This window comes from Hipposideros armiger, unplaced genomic scaffold (assembly GCF_001890085.2).
Source record: "Hipposideros armiger isolate ML-2016 unplaced genomic scaffold, ASM189008v1 scaffold_334, whole genome shotgun sequence".
NCBI lineage: Eukaryota > Metazoa > Chordata > Mammalia > Chiroptera > Hipposideridae > Hipposideros > Hipposideros armiger.
The window spans coordinates 1178192-1195604 of record NW_017731684.1 but is presented as its reverse complement, the minus strand read 5'-3'; the positions used below and the strand labels follow the sequence as shown (position 1 = coordinate 1195604).

The 17413-nt window shown below is 41.8% G+C and overlaps 1 protein-coding gene across 2 annotated transcripts in view; it reads left to right on the top strand.

The window, feature by feature from the left end:
* The first annotated feature begins 1000 nt into the window (after positions 1-1000).
* The window catches only part of TAFA4 (TAFA chemokine like family member 4), a 197149-nt gene continuing 180736 nt past the window's right edge, over positions 1001-17413 (top strand). For both annotated transcript variants that reach the window (XM_019661060.1, XM_019661059.1), the window contains exon 1: positions 1001-1383. The gene's annotated coding sequence lies outside the window, so the exon portion shown is untranslated. The remainder of the gene's footprint in view (positions 1384-17413) is intronic.

Below are 17413 nucleotides of genomic sequence, written 5' to 3'. Positions count from 1 at the left end.
AAATAACGTGTGTGTGTGTGTGTGTGTGTGTGTGTGTGTGTGTGTGTAGAACAAAGGTAGGGAGAGCAAAGGCAGGAGGTCTAGGGTATATAGTTCAAGCAATAAGCTCAGAGAAGAGCAAATAATCTCTGGAGTGCAACTGGGGCAGGATGACGCCTAATTTTGTGTCAATGCAGAGTAAAAAGGCCAGATTATAAGGCAAACCAATGACAGCGAGCAGCGTAGTGGCACAGGGCATTGCTTCTCAAACTTTATGCGGTACTAACCACCCGGGAATCTTGTTACAATGAAGATTCTGGTTGCAGGAGGGCTTTACAAGTTCTCAGGGGATGCCTCTTCTGGGTTACACCGAGTATCAGAGAGAATGGTTTCTGCGAGGATACTTTCGTGGTTGAAATACACACAGTGACCACTAATTAACTATGTAATCTTCAGTAAGTTGTGTTACCTTTCTGCGCCTCGGCTTTCTTGTCTATAAAATGGAGATCAGGTGAGGTATTCTTTGTAAAGGGAATACTAGTTAAGCGTCACTGATTAGTAGTGTTACTTCACTTGAGAAAGGGAGAAAGGAAGAGATTTGGCATAAGGTGCGAGCTGTATTTTTTATAATTTTTAAAAGGAAGTGTCCAGTATTGACTTGTGTGCGGAATTACCTCCTCTCCCTTGCAAGCCAGTTACATAAGAAGCCAGATTAGTCATGCGTGTGCTACGCGTAGGGCGGCTAAGGAAGCCTGCTTGCAAACTGGTTTGAGCCCTACGATGGAAAAACCATGCGTGGGGATTGTCTTCAATTGCGAGTGGAACCCTAAATTTCTCTCCATTATTCAGGACTCAACGCGGCTCGCCAAGTATTCAGAAAGAATACCTTTTCCCAGCAGCTGCGCAGTGGTGGCCAGAGAGAGGCGCTCGGGAGAGGCTCCGGGAACCGAGGGTTAAAGGCTCGGTGACTGAGCAGGGGCGCGGGGCTGGGAGACGGCCGGCCCACGTGGACCACCGGCCGGGCGGGGGGAGGGGCACCAGGCCGACCCGGCCAATCAGCGCTGCCCGCCGCGGGCCCAGCCCCTCCTGGAGGGCGCGCTCGCAGGACTCCCTTTCCCACTGCTGGTTAACGCGCCGCCTTGGACGGGGCGTACTGCCCCCGCGCGCGGCTGCTGATCGACCCCAGGCGTGGAGGTGCAGCTACTGCTTCTGCAGCCTCTGCTTCTCCCGCGGCAGTTTCGGACTTGAGTTTGGAGAGACGTGGCAACTTTCTTTACAGCTAGCCTGAGGAGGCGATGGGCCGTTCTCGGGGGGCCCGCGGGGAGGCGGCACCGTGAGCGTCCTCGGGTGCGGAGATCGGTGCCTCGACTTGGATGCGCAGGCTTGGCTGCCGGCTGTAGTCGAGTAAGAAGGGTTGGAAGGGGAAAGGAGGGGCGGGAAGATGGGGTTGCGGCGGCTTTGGACCCGGTGCTCGGTTTCTGTCTGGTGGATACCAGCTGCCTCTCGGACTGATAGACTTGACCCGGCTCCTCATCTCCGTGCTCTGGAATGCGGGGTGACCTGTGCGGTAGTTGGCGTGCACCCTGAAGTTAGAAGCGGAGCTCTGAAGTGAGGATGTGTTGGTTGGGGAGGGGCAGCGGCCGCTTCCAACTTCTGGGTTCCTGCCTGCCATTTAGAGACAGACCCCGAGGGTGCTCCGTGGATGTAGAGGCGCCACTGATGGATGGGTAAGAAGGGAGGTAGGGCGAACTCTCCGTGAGGTCTTGTTTTGGAGAAGACGGCCTTGGCTTCATCCCTTGGGGCATTATCCGCAGCTCCTAACAGGAGCTAGTGGAGTTAGTTAGTTGATAGATCAGCCTCTTTCTGAGCCCCTGGTTGCTGGGCTGTTGGTGGAGGGCGCCGCGTGCGTCCGGGACGTGTCTTCCAGCCGGGAGAGCAAAGCTTCCCGCGCAAGTGGAGAACTGAAGCGGGTCTGGAAGTTCTGTCTCTTTCGAGTTAGGCACGTCGGGTTTGTCCACCAAGCCGGACTGTCTACATTTCTCCCCTCTTTTCAAACCTAATCTTGCCTCATTTGTCCTGTCAATCGCTTCTAGAAGTAAGACCGGACATCTTTAACCCTATACCATGAGCTCATCTTTGGGGAGGATGGGAAGTAGAAAGCCTGATATCCCACCCCTAGGGAGCCAGCCCAAGCCAGATATGGTGCCACTGGTGTGTGTTTCTCCTGAATCAGTATCACGTAACGTTTAGGCAGTGGGGGGAGGGGGAAATCCAGGGACTCCCCTGAGAACCTTAGCCAAGCTATGAATCAACTCTCCGGCAAGATGTATATGCATAGATTCATGGTCTCGCTGAGACCTACCAGTATGCCTGCGCATCCCCCTACTAGGATTTAAGGACCCCTTACTCCCATTGGTGAAGCCTCTGTATCCCTGTACTCTTTTCCCCTTTAACTTTTTAGTGGCCGTCCCTGCAACATGAGCAAGGTTGATGTGATGTGACAGGCAATCCCCGTGTGTGGGGGTGAGTATGTTTAAAGCCTTGGTCTGGCTGTTTCTCCAATATCCTTGGAACAGAGATTGTCTATACCAACCCGAAGATGCCAGCTGCAGACTCAGGCACCCAAACTTGCATATGTTGATGGCTTAGCTCCCTGATCACACTGGCTCCCTCCAGACCACTTGCTGCAGACGACAGGGTGGGGGCAATTTGTCTATGTCTGAGCCTTGTTCAGGCAGGGACTGGATTGAAAAAAAATGGCTAAAATAATGTAGCAACATTCATTTCACACTATAACCAGTATTTTCCACTAAGTCACTTGAGAACAGATGTATGTATGACTTGAAGGATTCTTCAGCAGCTTGCTGTGGGTTTTACAGTCAGAAGCCTTTCTGCTAAGTGTGTAGCCATGAATCAGTGTACAAGCCCAACACTTCCTTTGGATTGGAAATACAGGTCTTAATAAGGCAGCATGAGAGCAGTTTTCAGAGTCATTAGCACTAATGATGACTTATGTCCTCCCAAACTGACCATGTGAGTTGGCATTGCTCATTTGTGCAGGAAGGTTTCTTCATTTGTGTGGACATTTCTTGGTCAATATTTTCATAGTTGAAAGCTGAATTTTAAGGTTTCCTTTCTCAGTTCTTCTGTCTCAGTGTTCTGCATTGTGTGACTTTGCTCTCTTCCCTCTGTACCATCTTATTGGGTTGTCGGAAAAGTCATGACGCATTTTTGCAATGAAAAACAGAAAAAATACGTCATGACTTTTTCGATAACTCAATAGTTATCCTTTGACACTTTAAAGTTTATTATAAGGTTTTAAAGTCACGATTTGTCTTGGCTAGTTTTACCTGTTAAAGATAAGAAAGTTACCCTTCCCAGAGAAGCAGTCACTGCCAATTCACTTATTTTTTAATTACTTTAATTTTTTTACTTCTCCTTCAACATGCAAAAACCTACAAATATTTCTAGTTGATTATTGAATATTTTTCAGCGGAGGCAACCTTTCCATATTTCTAGTACTAAAATGTTCTAGGTCACTTGAATTTCAATATTCAATTTTTGCTCTTTTTAAAGATGTGTATTGTTTGATGACCTAGTTATATTTAGTCACACATAAAAAAGGTTCTTTGCTTTATCCCATTACCTCCTTTTCAGTGGCACATAGCCTTTCTCTAATAGCTGCTTTTATCTGCACAACTCACTTATTGTTACACATAATATACTACTTTGTTATGTAAATAATGTGTTGATGCATGTGATATTGAAACTGCATTCACTGGGGATTAACCCAGGGTATGACATCATCACCAGCCAATCCTGTACCTGATTTGAACGTGCCTTGACAAAAGTCACATTATCATATTGAGAAAGGGTTTCTGTATTGCCTGTGATGAGTGAAAAGAAGAAGGAAGTCTTTGGATCTTCCTAACTCTCAATTAGCTACCTAGTTGGAGAGTTTTGGGGATTTCTATACTAAGAAGCTTAGTTTAATAATACAATTCTCAGATTGCAGTTTTATAGATCTCTTTAGAATTTGCGTAAGTACATTTTTCTACTCATACCTTCTTCCTCTGTGGGACTTTTTCACCCTGCTTTCTGGCTGTATTTCTTTACATATATGGAGAGCCACTATAGTACACAGACTAGCCTTTTGATTTTTTTTGTCCTTGAGATAGATAGAACATTGATAGATAGATGGATTAATTTCTCTGTGTACATGTGTTGGTTTTATCAGGTGTTGGATATAAATCTGCTAGGATTAGCAAAATGACTTCAGGTCCTGAAGCCAAGCATAAGTATGCTTTATACTAATTTGTTGAAAAGATTCAGGATTGAGGGTGGAGGACAGCAATAGGAAAAAGGTGACCAGAAAGGAATTGGTGAAGTGATCTTGGCCACATTAATCATTTATAATTATTTGTTTTGAAATGTTATTTAAAAAGCTCACATCGGTTCTAGGCAATCCGTACTTATTATAGACACGAGTTCGAGCTGTCATGGAGTTGTGCCTGGTAACCACATCCCACTCAGCTGGTGATCTCCGACAACCTACCTCTCACAGGGTAAAATTAACTTTGGCTTCCCATCTATTAAATATTTGTGGAAAAAATTAAAGTAACTCTCCCTGGTTTATAGTTGCCATTCAAATTAAATCCATTTTCCTCCATAAAGTCAGTTAAAAGTGCTCTTTTTAAAAAAAAAACATTAATTGCACAATCTGGTTTAAAGAAAGACACAAAGGATCACAGAATTTTAAATCTGGAAAGTACTTCTGAGTTCATTTTTTTAGAAGTTCAAGGGTAGGAGGTGTGGCTTGAATCTCTATGGTATAAAAAGAACTGGTATTAGAATGCCAGGGTCCTAACTCCTAGCCCAGTGCCCTTTCCTATAAAGGCTTGCAGAGAATGACTGTTGTGATGGGATGGGACCCCCCCCATTTCAGCTGCCTCTGCAAAGGAGGACCACATCCGCTTCTCTCACTATCAAGGCTCAGTTGAACCCTGCTCAAGGATTTGATGGCTGTGTGCACCACCTAGCTTGGGTCACTTCCTAGTAGCTGTTGCAGCATCTGCAGTTACAAAGGAGACATTTAAAAGGGAGGTGGTGGTAGAAGAGGTTTGGATGGAGTGACTCAATTTGGACCTTTTTGAACACACAGAAAGGCACATGTTAAAATGATGATGAGGCAGTTTTAGGTAATGATTTAAGATTTACTTGTAAAGAGAACTCAGAATATTAATTTATTGTGTGATAGTCTCCTCTTTCATACTTTGTGCTTTTTTAGTTGCTGTAAAACCAAACTAATAATTTGGAATAAAGCCCTCCTTACTGGCATGGTTGTGAGTAATGGTAATGGTATCTTACATTTGTTGATTACTTAGTGTGTGCCAGGAGTAGGGTGTTGATGTTTATGGAACATTCTGGTTAATGGGTGGCACTCTATATGGATGAGCTACAGATTTTCCAAGGCATGAATCTAAAACCACATTGAATCTTTTTTCATCACTCATTTTGATTCAAAAGATGGCAGGATCTTACAGTAGCAAGTCATTAGCATGAACATAAATAATTTTGATTCAGAAGTATGGTAGTGTCAGCTATTAAGAAGCTCTTGTTAATAAAATGACAAATAAAAAGAAGATGCTGTATTTAGAAAGATTGCCAAGATGTGGCTAATTGGTCTCCTTTCATGAGGTTGTTTGTAGTATTGTTAGTGCAGAAGACTCAAGTATCCATGATAGAAGATACGAAGATACCCTTGTATTTCTTATAAAAGGAAAACATTAAGCTTTTTTTTTCCAATAAAAATATGGTGTTGCATATACAATAACTTCTGTTGGCTCTGTTAGTGCTGTAAGTTCATTTCAAACTAGAAAGCAGTTGAACATTTTGGCAGCATTTAAATTGTCTGAACTAAAGGTGGAACTGTCAAAAGCTAGAGTTACTATTATTACTAGTTTTTCAATGACCATTGTCTCTGCTGGAATTCTCTTACTTACACATCTATGCCATATGTGCTTAAGTTTTCTCTGAAAATTCATGGTTTTATCTATTTATTTTCTGGGGGCAGTTTTGTTCCCCAGAGGAATATCGGCAATATTGAGAGCCATTCCTGGTTGATAAAACTGGGGTGGGATTGGGTGGGTCTCTAGTGGGTAGAGGCCAGAGATGCTGCTAAACACCCTGTAATGCACAGGACAGCCTCCACAACAACAAATTACCTGACCCCAAAATGTCATGAATGCTGTAGCTGAGAAACCCTGGTCTAGTGATACTTTTCAGTGACAGAGCAGTGAAATGGATTATCTGGTATCCCCAGCTCCTGATTTCAGACAGGGATCCCAGATTTCTAAATGCATAAGCCAGGATTCTTTGAATCACTCTAGGCTTCTTATGTGAAGATTTCTTTCTTTCTTTTTTTAATTTGTAAAGATAATACATGCTTGGGATAGAAAATTCAACATGATAGAATCCCATAAGAAAGGAAGTAAAAAAATGAACCCAATTCTGTCATTGAGCAAATTCCTCTTTATATTTTGTAAATATGTATCCAGTTCCCTCCTTCTGCTTTTAGCCTCATATAGACTTTTAGTCCTAATTGTTTTTGATAAATGGGGTCATAAATCTTATAATCTGTGTCCTGTTTGTCTACTTGGCAAAGGCCCTTGGGAGGGCCTGTGGTGAATGTGAGGCTGGGGAAGGAGGCCGACACCCATGCCATCAGCAGACACCCAGTCAGCTGACACCCATGTGGTCAGCAGACACCCATTTGGTCAGCAGACGCCCATGCAGTCAGCTGACACCCATGTGGTCAGCAGACACCCATTTGGTCAGCAGATGCCCATGCAGTCAGCTGACACCCACGCGATCAGGTGAAATCTCCTTGTTTACAGAGCCCTCCTATGCAGTGGTGACCATTCTATATGCATTCATATGAGACTCATATGCTCAGGAGCTATTCTGGGAAGGATGCTGAATTCATGAAATGGCATATATGCCATTCTTTTTCATGGCTGTATGTTACTCTGTTTAAAAATTCATCTTAATATTAGTCACAAAACACCCAAAAGTGAAAAGGGATTCTGAGTTTCTTTTTAATGCATTCCTCTTTATAAAGACAGTAAGATTCATGTCGATGTTAGAATAAGTCCTTCAGTTTTACCATATTTATTGGTGTTCAGTCTAAAATTTTAAGTAGTTGAAAGCCACAAATATTTTGTACAGTGGGGTATTTAATTTAAGCCATCCAAAGAAAATGTTTTGGGGGTGAATTCTCTGCATGTGTCAGTGCGGGCAACAGAGCACTGGGGACTGCAGGCTTCCTGACTAGATCGTTTGGCAGCCCTTCCAGAAGCAGCCAGATTGTAATGTAAACATCTGTTACCTGCTCTCTGCTTTCGGAACTGATTATATGCAACCGGCTTCAAATCGGAGACACACAGCTTTCTTTATCTATATTTCCAGATTAATTCCTTCTCAACACACACACACACACACACACACACACACACACATACACACACACACATGAACACAAATAAAAAAAGCCATAAAATTGGTTAACATGGGCCCTGTTCTCTCTGGATAAAACTCGAATTTTCTTCACATTTTGTCCTATTCTTCGTGCTGTCGGATCTGCTAGGAGCATGGAGCCCCCATTGAGCAAGCTGGGGAACGGCTGAGTGTATCCCTCAGTGTCAATCTCCTTCTCCTTGTGTGCTGAATTTCCACTCACCTCAGGCCTAGGGGCTGATGTGCATCTGAGATTTGGGAATCTAACTGGTTAACATTTAAATATCCCCAATAAAGCTACGTAGTACCAATGGGAGGAGGCGGGGAAGGGGTGGGTGGGCAAGGAGATGTTGACGTGGAATTGTCTATTTCACTAGAGTTTTCTGTGGGTATTTGCCATGTTTATATTAGGGAATATTTATTTATTAAGCATTTGCTATGTTGACTTTGCAAAAAATTGTAGTAGTATCAGTACCTATCATTTGTTGAATAAGGATGTCATTGGATACCACACTAAGCATTTAAAAAAAATTGTGGTGAAATACAAATCTCATAAAATGTACTCATTTAACCACTTTCAAGTGTACAGTTCAGTGGCATTAAGTATGTTTACATTGTTGTGCTACCATCACCATCATCCACTGACAGAGCTCTTTTCATCTTGCAAAACCAAAATTCTATTCCCATTAAACAACAGTTTCCGCCCTGCCTCCAACCCCCGGCAATTACCATTCTACTTTCTGTCTCTACACATTTAATTGCTCTAGGTACTGCATATAAGTAGAATCATACAGTATTCTTTTGCATTTGGCTTATTTCACTTAGCATAATGTCTTCAGGATTCATCCATGTTCTAGTGTGTGTCAGAGTTTCCTTCCTTTTTAAGGATGGATACTATTCCATTGTATGTATGTATCATACTTTGTTTATCCATTCATCCGTGGATGGACACATGGGTTGATGTTTCCTTCTGGCTATTGCAAATAATGTGGCTATTCACATGTGTATACAAGTATCTGTTTGAGTTTCTGCTTTCAATTCTTTTGGGTGTATATCGCACAAGTGAAATTGCTGGATCATATGGTAATTCTGTTTTTAATTTTTTGAGGAACCATTATACTATTCTCTGTAGTGGCTGTATCATTTTACTGCACTAAGCATTTTTATGTGCTATCTCATTTAACCCCACCTGCCCTACAAGGTAGACACAATCACCATCTCCCTTCTGTGCACGAGGAAGGTTAGGCACACCAGGATGAAGCCACACAGGTAGCTTGTGGCAGAGCCATAGTTTCAACCCAGGCAGTGTGGTGCAGTACCAGAGCTTGTGCTAGATCCTCATTCCTTCAATTCAAGAAATATTGACTGAACTCGTGGGTGTGGCCCAGCTATGGTGGGGGATAGAGCTAAATAACAAACAGGTCTGTCCCAAGGAGAAGCTCTAAAACTCCTCATCCTGCCACACTGAGGAATTCAGTTAACATTTGGCGCTCCCATAGGTCAGACACTCATTGTGAAATTCGTATTTTATCAAAATAGTAAGACACCAATATATATACACTGTGGTTATTTTGGCTGCTAATATCAGTTGTGCATCAAATCTTCTGCAATTATTAACCATGTAGCCCATGGTTTTTAAAATGCCAAGCCAGTTTTGGCTTCTTGTTGGATGTGGGGTAGTGGTGGGTTGAGACAGCACAAGGAAATAATGGAGCTTGGGTAAGCCTTAGGTAGGATCTGAGTAATGACTACTTTTTACTTTTCAGAGACAGTGGGCAGAGGACATGGGCATCTGTCCCAGCCAAAACACAGCTTAGTGGAATTATTGCAGAGGAAGGCATGTTTAGTTACTTTATAGAATTATATTTGATGAATTTTGTGATGCCTGAGTTCTTTAGAACCACCCTGTGTTGATTCATTATTGGGATTACACAGTGGAAGAAGCACCGTTGGATGTGAGGAGCAAAAGCAAGATGTGAGGACATTTAAATACACTTGAAATTAATGTTTGCACCAATAGGTATCTGATGGGGTATTCTAATTTGATTTTACAGGTCTAGACATAAGTCTGTCTTTGCAGGGAGAAAGGTCCTCCTAGAACCCTGTCTGTCAGGTATGTGCAGCTCATTTGCAGGGTTTCTGTGTTGCTTAGAGCAAAATGGCCAGTGTTTGGAACATGTCAGCCCCATGATCTTCATGGGTGAGCAGAGGGAGCGGACAGGACCAGTAAGCTCGCCATTGAGACTGGCCCAGTGTAGTTCACGGTGGTGTTCATGATAGTGGGGGAAAGTGGCTTGTCTTAATATATACACGAACAAAGTACACTAATCATCCTACAGAAGTATTAATCAGGAAAGGAAAATATTTCTCAAGTCTGAAACTTAAGGTCACCCTGAGAAAAAGGACTGGCAAGATTCCTAGAAAACTGTTTCTTCGAGACATTTTGATTCTGAATTTACACTCTTCACATTTACAAAGGACTCAATATCCCAAGTGTAAACGCAGATTCTGGTTTGATGTGCAAATATTTCTGAACCATAGCGTAACTAGACATGAACTTACAAGCAATTGACTACATCCATATATGAATTTCACAGTCCTCATTTACCTAGAAGTAAGCGACAAGGGGAGATGGATATAGAGTTTATACTGATTGCAATGTTTTTTGTCCTCTGCATAGTCTGGATCCTTAAAATCTATTTCATATTGTCAATTTTGTTTGGTATGCTTGTCCTCCAGTTCAGGTATTATTGCAGTTTTTAATATTGCCACTTAGACCAGTGCTTAGGAATCACTTGGAGGGCTTTGTTAAAACACAGCTTCCCACCCTGCTCCCTCCACCCCCAGCCACCGGTTCAGCTAAGGGGCTAGAGCCTGAGAATTTGCATTTCCAACAAGCTCCCCCATGTGCTGGTGTTGCCAAGTCTTGGACCACACTTTGCATGACTGTAGTTCATCTGTCAGAGTTTTAAAACATGGAGATTTTTTAACATGGAGCTTTTCATAAAACAACACTGTTTTGAGTAGCTTGTGAGTTTCTCATTTTGTATTACACTGATAAGCTTGTCTAAATAGTATAATTCTGAAGATTACTTTAAATGACTGAGCCAAAAATACAAATTGCTGGTTGCATCAGTGTTATATATGAGAAACTCATCTTGATAATGTCCCTAAGTTTCTTTTAGAGCATAAGATGAATTTTCTGTATTTGAGGACTTTTAAACTAAGAATTGTGTAGCTGTTTAAACGGGTATTGAGGCAGTTTTGTTGCACGTGGCACACACCCGGTGTAGTTCCTGCTTCTGTCGCCTGGCTGATGTCTGTACTGACTAGGAAAAAATGTGGCTTCTATTTCCATGTACTTTTGAATCTGACTAAATTGTAATCCAATTGGCAGGTGACAAACAGTAATTTTGTTTTTGTTCCTGTATAGTTAAGACTCAGCATATGTTAAAAGCTAATGTGGATTTAAGATTTCATACATCCTGGGAATAATTGAAGATTTAGTCAGGACTGGAAGATGGGGGCGCAAATGGAATTATGGGACATGAGAGGCATGGAAAGCTTTTGCACAGATGCCTGGCTTGTTGAATTCTCCTGCCACTTGGAGGAATAAATGATCTTCTGTGTTGTTTAAATGAAAAGCTGCCAGTAGATATTAGTTTGTCTTGCATGATTAAAAAAAACGTGAAGTTTGCAAACAAAAGTCTCTTCTGAATAAAAGCAAATGTAAAGAGCTTGATATTTAAAAATCCTTACTTATTAAAAAAAATTAGGATTTGTGAGATTTTTTAGAGGTGGTCTAGCTTATAGAAATGTGTGAGTGTTGGCAGGAAGGTTAGAATTGACAGCCACCAAGAAGAGTGGATAGCCTGGGTCAGAGTCGTTTAACCTTCTTTGTCTCCAGAGCTGTGTTTTAATTCCGTGGCTGGTTGGCAGAACTGCCGTGTACTCCCGAAGGTTGTGGCGTGTTGTGTATGACTAGGCTTGTACTAACATTTCCTTGGGACCTATCTGTCACTGCTTTCCCTTCAGCAGGTTTCATTTGAGTCATTTCTGCCCAACTGTCAAGATGCTGCAGCTCTCCTCCCTGGCGGCCTGCCATCGTGCCCTTTGTCCTCGACCAGCACTCGGCTCCAGACAGTTAGAAGATGAGGCTTCCAAGCTGAGTGTCAGAATAGGGCATGACACAAGGTAGCTTACATGGAAGACTAAACAGCAGAAGCGTCCAAACAGCTAAACTGCCCTGATCTTTTGTTTAAAGAACAAATAGCCGCTTAAAAAAACCATGACTTTCGATTTAGAGTGGAGCCTGGTGTGTGTGGATGGTGTTCTTTGCCAGCTAGTCAGTGTTATCATAGCTGCTAGCATCGTCTCATCTGCAGGTGATGTCATCAGTCAACACAGGATCTCAGCGACTTTGTGGAAGCCCCACTGGTAACACGCGAGTTGTAAAAAAGTAAAGGTAAAATTAGGGTTGTATAAAAAAATAATGATCCCCTTTAATTTTTCTCCCAACTCATTTCTGTCCCTTCCTCCCCAAATACTAAGAGTTTGGCTAATATCCTTCTGCACATATTTCAAATATTTAATATGCATTATGTCTCAAAGATCCAAACATGGGGAGGAAGAATGGATTGCTGTCGTATGGCAGACTCTCTGTAACCATCCCATCTGAAGTTGATTTGTCAATGTTCACTGATCAACAGAAAGAGGAAGCACGTCTGGCACTTACCTTCATTTAAAAAGTATAAGGTAGAAACATCAACATTTATTAAGCTTTTCTATATGTGTCATTTAAATTATGTATGTTAGTTAAACATATGGTATTGTGTGTGCATTTTTTCTCTTAACTGGTAACATACTTTACCTCTGGCTCTGTAATTGTCTTCCATATCTGTGTCGATACATACATAGCTCTTGCCCATTTCTTTAGCAGCCATTAGTATTCCTTCATGAGTGTACTACATTTTATTTAGCTGTTCCCCTACAGATGGGAATTAAGACTTTTTCCATCTTTTAATGTAATTTTCTCTGTACTTACCTATTACAGAGAGTATTAGGAGAACATTCTTGAACAAATTCATACCTGATATTAGTTGAGATGTAGTGTTTACTGTCTAAACAGTACTGTCTAAGGCCCTCTCATACTACATGTGTCTTTGTAGCCATGTGCTAGTGTTTTTGGGAGTAGAATTGGAATCGCCAGGTTAGAGGGTGTGTTTCAGAATGTCAGGTTGCTTGGGGATGCATCCAGAAAGTGTGGGACTGCAGGGAGTCTCTTTCATCGTTACGTTCTCTTAGAATTAAGAGACATAAACTCCAGAACAGGTCAGGCCCTGGACATTATAAACAATCTTATAAGTTCCTATAGAACTTTCTGAGATGAGGGAAATGTTCTAAATATCGGTGCTGTCCACTGCGGTAGCCACTAAGCCATATGTGACTGTTGAGCGGTTGAAATGTGGCTGTTGTGGCCAAGGAACTGAATTCTAAATTTTATTTTAATTAATTTACCTTTAAATAGCCATATGTGTATAGTAGCTGCTGTTTTGGACAGTGCAGGTGAAAGGTATTCACCATCACACAGGAGGTACACTACTATTGAACTTCAGTCCCAAAGCATTTTAGAAAGCGACTCGTACATAGTTGCAAGTATAGTCTATTTCAGAGGTCAGCAAACTGCGGCTGGTGAGCCACATGTGCCTCTTTGGGTACGTTCCATCTCAAAAGTTTGCTGGCCCCTGGAAGAGCCAATGCTGTCCCTCACAATAATTTAAAAATTATTTGAGAGCCATAAATATATTTTTACATAATCACTATTAGGTGAATAATATCCTTTAAAAATTTTATAAATGAAACTGTGATGGTTTTGTTTTATTTTCATTTTCAATTTTACTTCAGAGGCTCATGAGCCACAGTTTGCTGACCCCTGGCGGCTCTTCCATCTCAAAAGTTTGCCAACCCCTGGCCTATTTTATTCAACAAGAGGCCCAAGAGATTTAACTGAAAATAGAGAGAGAAATAATCTAATGAAAACAAGACAGTGTCCTTAAGATTTATCAGGCATTTCCCCTCCTTCTTTCAGAGACTGTGTGCTCTGCCCTGGCTGGGCTCGCTGATGGGAACTGCACAGTTCGAGGCAGTTCTTTGTAAAGTGGATTGATGGCTATGTAAATACAGCCATTAACCTTAAGCACCTCAGACAGCTCCTTGGGCACTGCAGTTTTCTTGCCCTTGAAATACTGGTTGATGGATGCCAAGATATTTATACACACACACACACACACACACACACACACACACACACACACATTTCTTTTCCTCTAACTGATTGAATCTGTGGACTTTCCAAGTTACAGGCCAAAGGAGCCAGTGAAATTGAGGGCCTACTGGGTATAAATACTATGGCAGGGCTTTGGGATTCCGTTCTTGCACAGGAATATTTTGAAGGTTTCCTCTTGATAGTAGAAGAAATAGGACCTTGTATATTTGCAGGTCCATCTTATTTAAAAAAAAAACACAAGTGGAGTTATAATTTGAAATCACTGGTTATAGAATGTTTGTGGAAAACTTGCTTTCAAAGCAAATGGTGATTTATAATTCTGGAATTTTGTATATATTTAAAAATTAGGTATACCATGCCGTTAAAACAATACCTTCTCTTTCTTTTCTTGAGAGCCAGTTTTAGAAGTAGTTGAGTGGGGATGGTGGAGACAGAAGATAGATAAGATTCCCCTGTTTGCAATGCATCTGGTTGTAGGAATAGCAGAAGTTGTATTAGCTTTTTATTTTCCTTTCAAATTATTGGGAACAGCCATGGTTGTTGGTTACACATTGCATCTCTCGGTGGCCCAGGGGATCAAACTGGCAACCTTGGTGCTTGCTACCCGCTACTGGAAACGGTGTTCTAACCAACTGAGCTAACTGATCACCACCCCAGAAGTTGTATTAGAAGTAGGGTTTCCAGTGCCTCGATTTTTCTCTCTGATGTAATCTGAGACCTCTCCCCCTTGCTTACTCTCCTATAACCACTCTGGCCATTCCTTGTTTCCTAGAATACACTAAACCCATTCCTTCTTCAATGGCTCTATTTCTTTTTTAAAGATTTTTATTGGGGAATTGAGGGAAGGGGAACAGAAAAGCTGCTGTCCTTTGGTTCTTCAGTCTAGTTGTGGCGGACGTTGCTTCACTGGCCCAAGTTGGCACCATTATTACATTCTTCCCAGGCGAGGCAGATCAGTCGCCGGCTTCTGAACGGCTGCTCATGCTGGCTGCTGGCTACACACGGTAGCCCATGGCAACCCACTGCAGCTGCGGCCCAGCTCCTGGTTGAGCTGTTGTTCAGCATCTTAGCTGTAGAGGGCAGTGTCACTGGCCCTCATATGTGGGATCTGAACCGTGGCCCTCTGGCGTCCCAAGCCAGCTCTTAACCAATGCACCACTCGGCCAGCCCGATGGCTCTGTTTCTTAATGGTCCATTCCTTGTGCTTGGGTCCTCTTTTCTTTTTTTCCCTTTTTTCTTTTGGATGCCTCCTTCTCATCCATTAAGCCTTAAATGTTACCTCGAGTATACAGTATTACCTTGTCAGAGCCAACAGCTATCTGGCCTCTTACAGAGCACTGGTGGAGTTTCCAATTGCTGACTATGTGGAAATGCTTTGAAAGCTGCAACTCAGTGTCTAAATGCATATAGGAATCATTCCTGAGGTTCTGCCAAAAGCCACGTAGTCTTCTGCTGATGTGTGGTGACTGTCCATAAAGCTGGGTGTTGGTGTGAAAACTCAGGGGGTGTTGGATTCAGAGTTCAGGCTCCTACCTTATATGATCCTAGGGGAAATGCCATCATTTCTCTGAACTTTCAGTCTTTTCCACATTGACACACAGAGTGGAAGTCTCTGATTCCACTCTTGGGTTTGGATGAGTTAGAAACACCCATGGTTTTATAATTAAATTTCACAGGAAACAAAACCTGAAAACTCAAACCACAGAACAGTTTAGTCTCATAGTCAGTGGGGTTGAGGTGTTATTTACATCCGAAATCTGTTATTATGTTAATGTGATGAGAAGTATGATGAGGAGGTAGTATGTGAACTGACCCATCTGAGAAGAAGCATTTAACCTGAGAAGAAATATATCTCCAGCGAATGTGGCCTTCCAGGATGTTGGAGTGGAATCTTCTGGGGGGTTCCTGAGGTGATGAAAGGCACCAAGTTGGAGAATTTGTGTTTCTGTATTTAATCTTTGATGGCCAATCTGTACAAAGTGGATGCATACAATACAGGGTTGTGGAAGAAATGCTAGTTGCCTACATGATATCCATTTTTCTCCCTCCCTTTCTAATGGAGCCCTATTTCTAGCCAGACACCTGCTGCACAAAATCAGGACTGTTTTCAGCCTTTATGGCACCCGGGTGGCCATGTGAGATATATATATATATATATATATATATATATATATATATATATATACACACACACACACAGAGGGTGCCTAAAAAAGGTATACACATTTTAAGAAAGGAAGAAATGGCATTAAAATTGTAATACAAAGAATGATGCTTGCATTCATTTGATTAACGCCATCTTTTGAGTGAATGTTATACTACACATTGCTACGTAACTCATTCAACTTCGAAAAGTAATACATAGACAACATCTCTTAAAATGTGTACATTTTTTTGGCACCCCTGGTATATAGAAGAGTCAGGTAGTATTTCTGGGGAGTCTTCCTAAAATTGAGGGTGGAACCCCTTCTGGATCTCTGAAATCCTGGAATGTGATATCATAGTTGGTGCTTTAACTGCCATCTTGGACTCTGAGGTGACCCCGAGGGTGAAGGGAGATTGGAAGAAGGCCGAGCACAATGACAGAAGCAGCCTGAGCCCTGATGATTGTGTGGAGCTGAGTCCCTGCAGTGGCCTTCCTAACACTAGACTTCACTTTTGTGAAAGGGCAAGCCAATTTGTGTGAAAGCCTTTATTTTCTAGGTCATTGTTACATGCAGTGAGGTGAAATGATACAGGTGGAATGTAGTGACAAATGAAGTTAGGATCCTACCCTTAATGCAGGAGAAGGATTTATCATCTGTCACTCCAGAGCTCTTTTGAGTTATGTGTAGACTTAGCTTCCGTTCTGGAAAACCTGAGTGGTGGGAAGCGAACTACACAATAGGTTTGGAATTGGAGGAATGAATACTACACAGATAGTACTGAGAGCCATTCCTGGGGATCGTTGAATAGGAAATAGTCTGGTTTGGGGGCAAGAAGTAAAGAAATCTGTCAAGGTTATTGAAAACCATCAGAAAATTCTCCATATTGCCAATATTGAAGTTAGTTACAACTCATTCTCAAATAAATTGAAATCTTATCCTTTTGATGTGTTTTGACAGGAAATGTATATTTACTACCTGAAATGACTCCAGTTGCCAAGCTCTGAACCACAGTATTTCATAAATGATCAACATTAGACAGAGCCACTAGAAGCCTCGGACCTTTTCTTAAGCAGCATTCCACAAGAAAGAATTTCTTACAATTGCCAGGTGTTTACCTTATTTCCAAAAGTACACATTCACCCTGGTAGGTTTTGAACTTGTCTATCAAAAATAGTTATTGCTTTTGAAAATAGAGAAATAGTCACTTAAAAACTAAGGAGATAAGCCGATAAATTCAGCATATGGTGATCAATTCAATATTTATTTATTTTATTATTTTTTTTAAGTTTAATGTATTTTAATAGCAAACTTACAGGAACAGTACAGAAGACAGACAACATTAAAAACATGTACTTGCATGTAGGACAACTCAGTTAGAAAAGTATAGCGAATGGATGGAATCTACTGTATGATAAAAATACTACAAACACCATTTAGTTGCCATCAATAAGAAATTTACTTGTTTTAAAAAAATCCAAATGCTGGC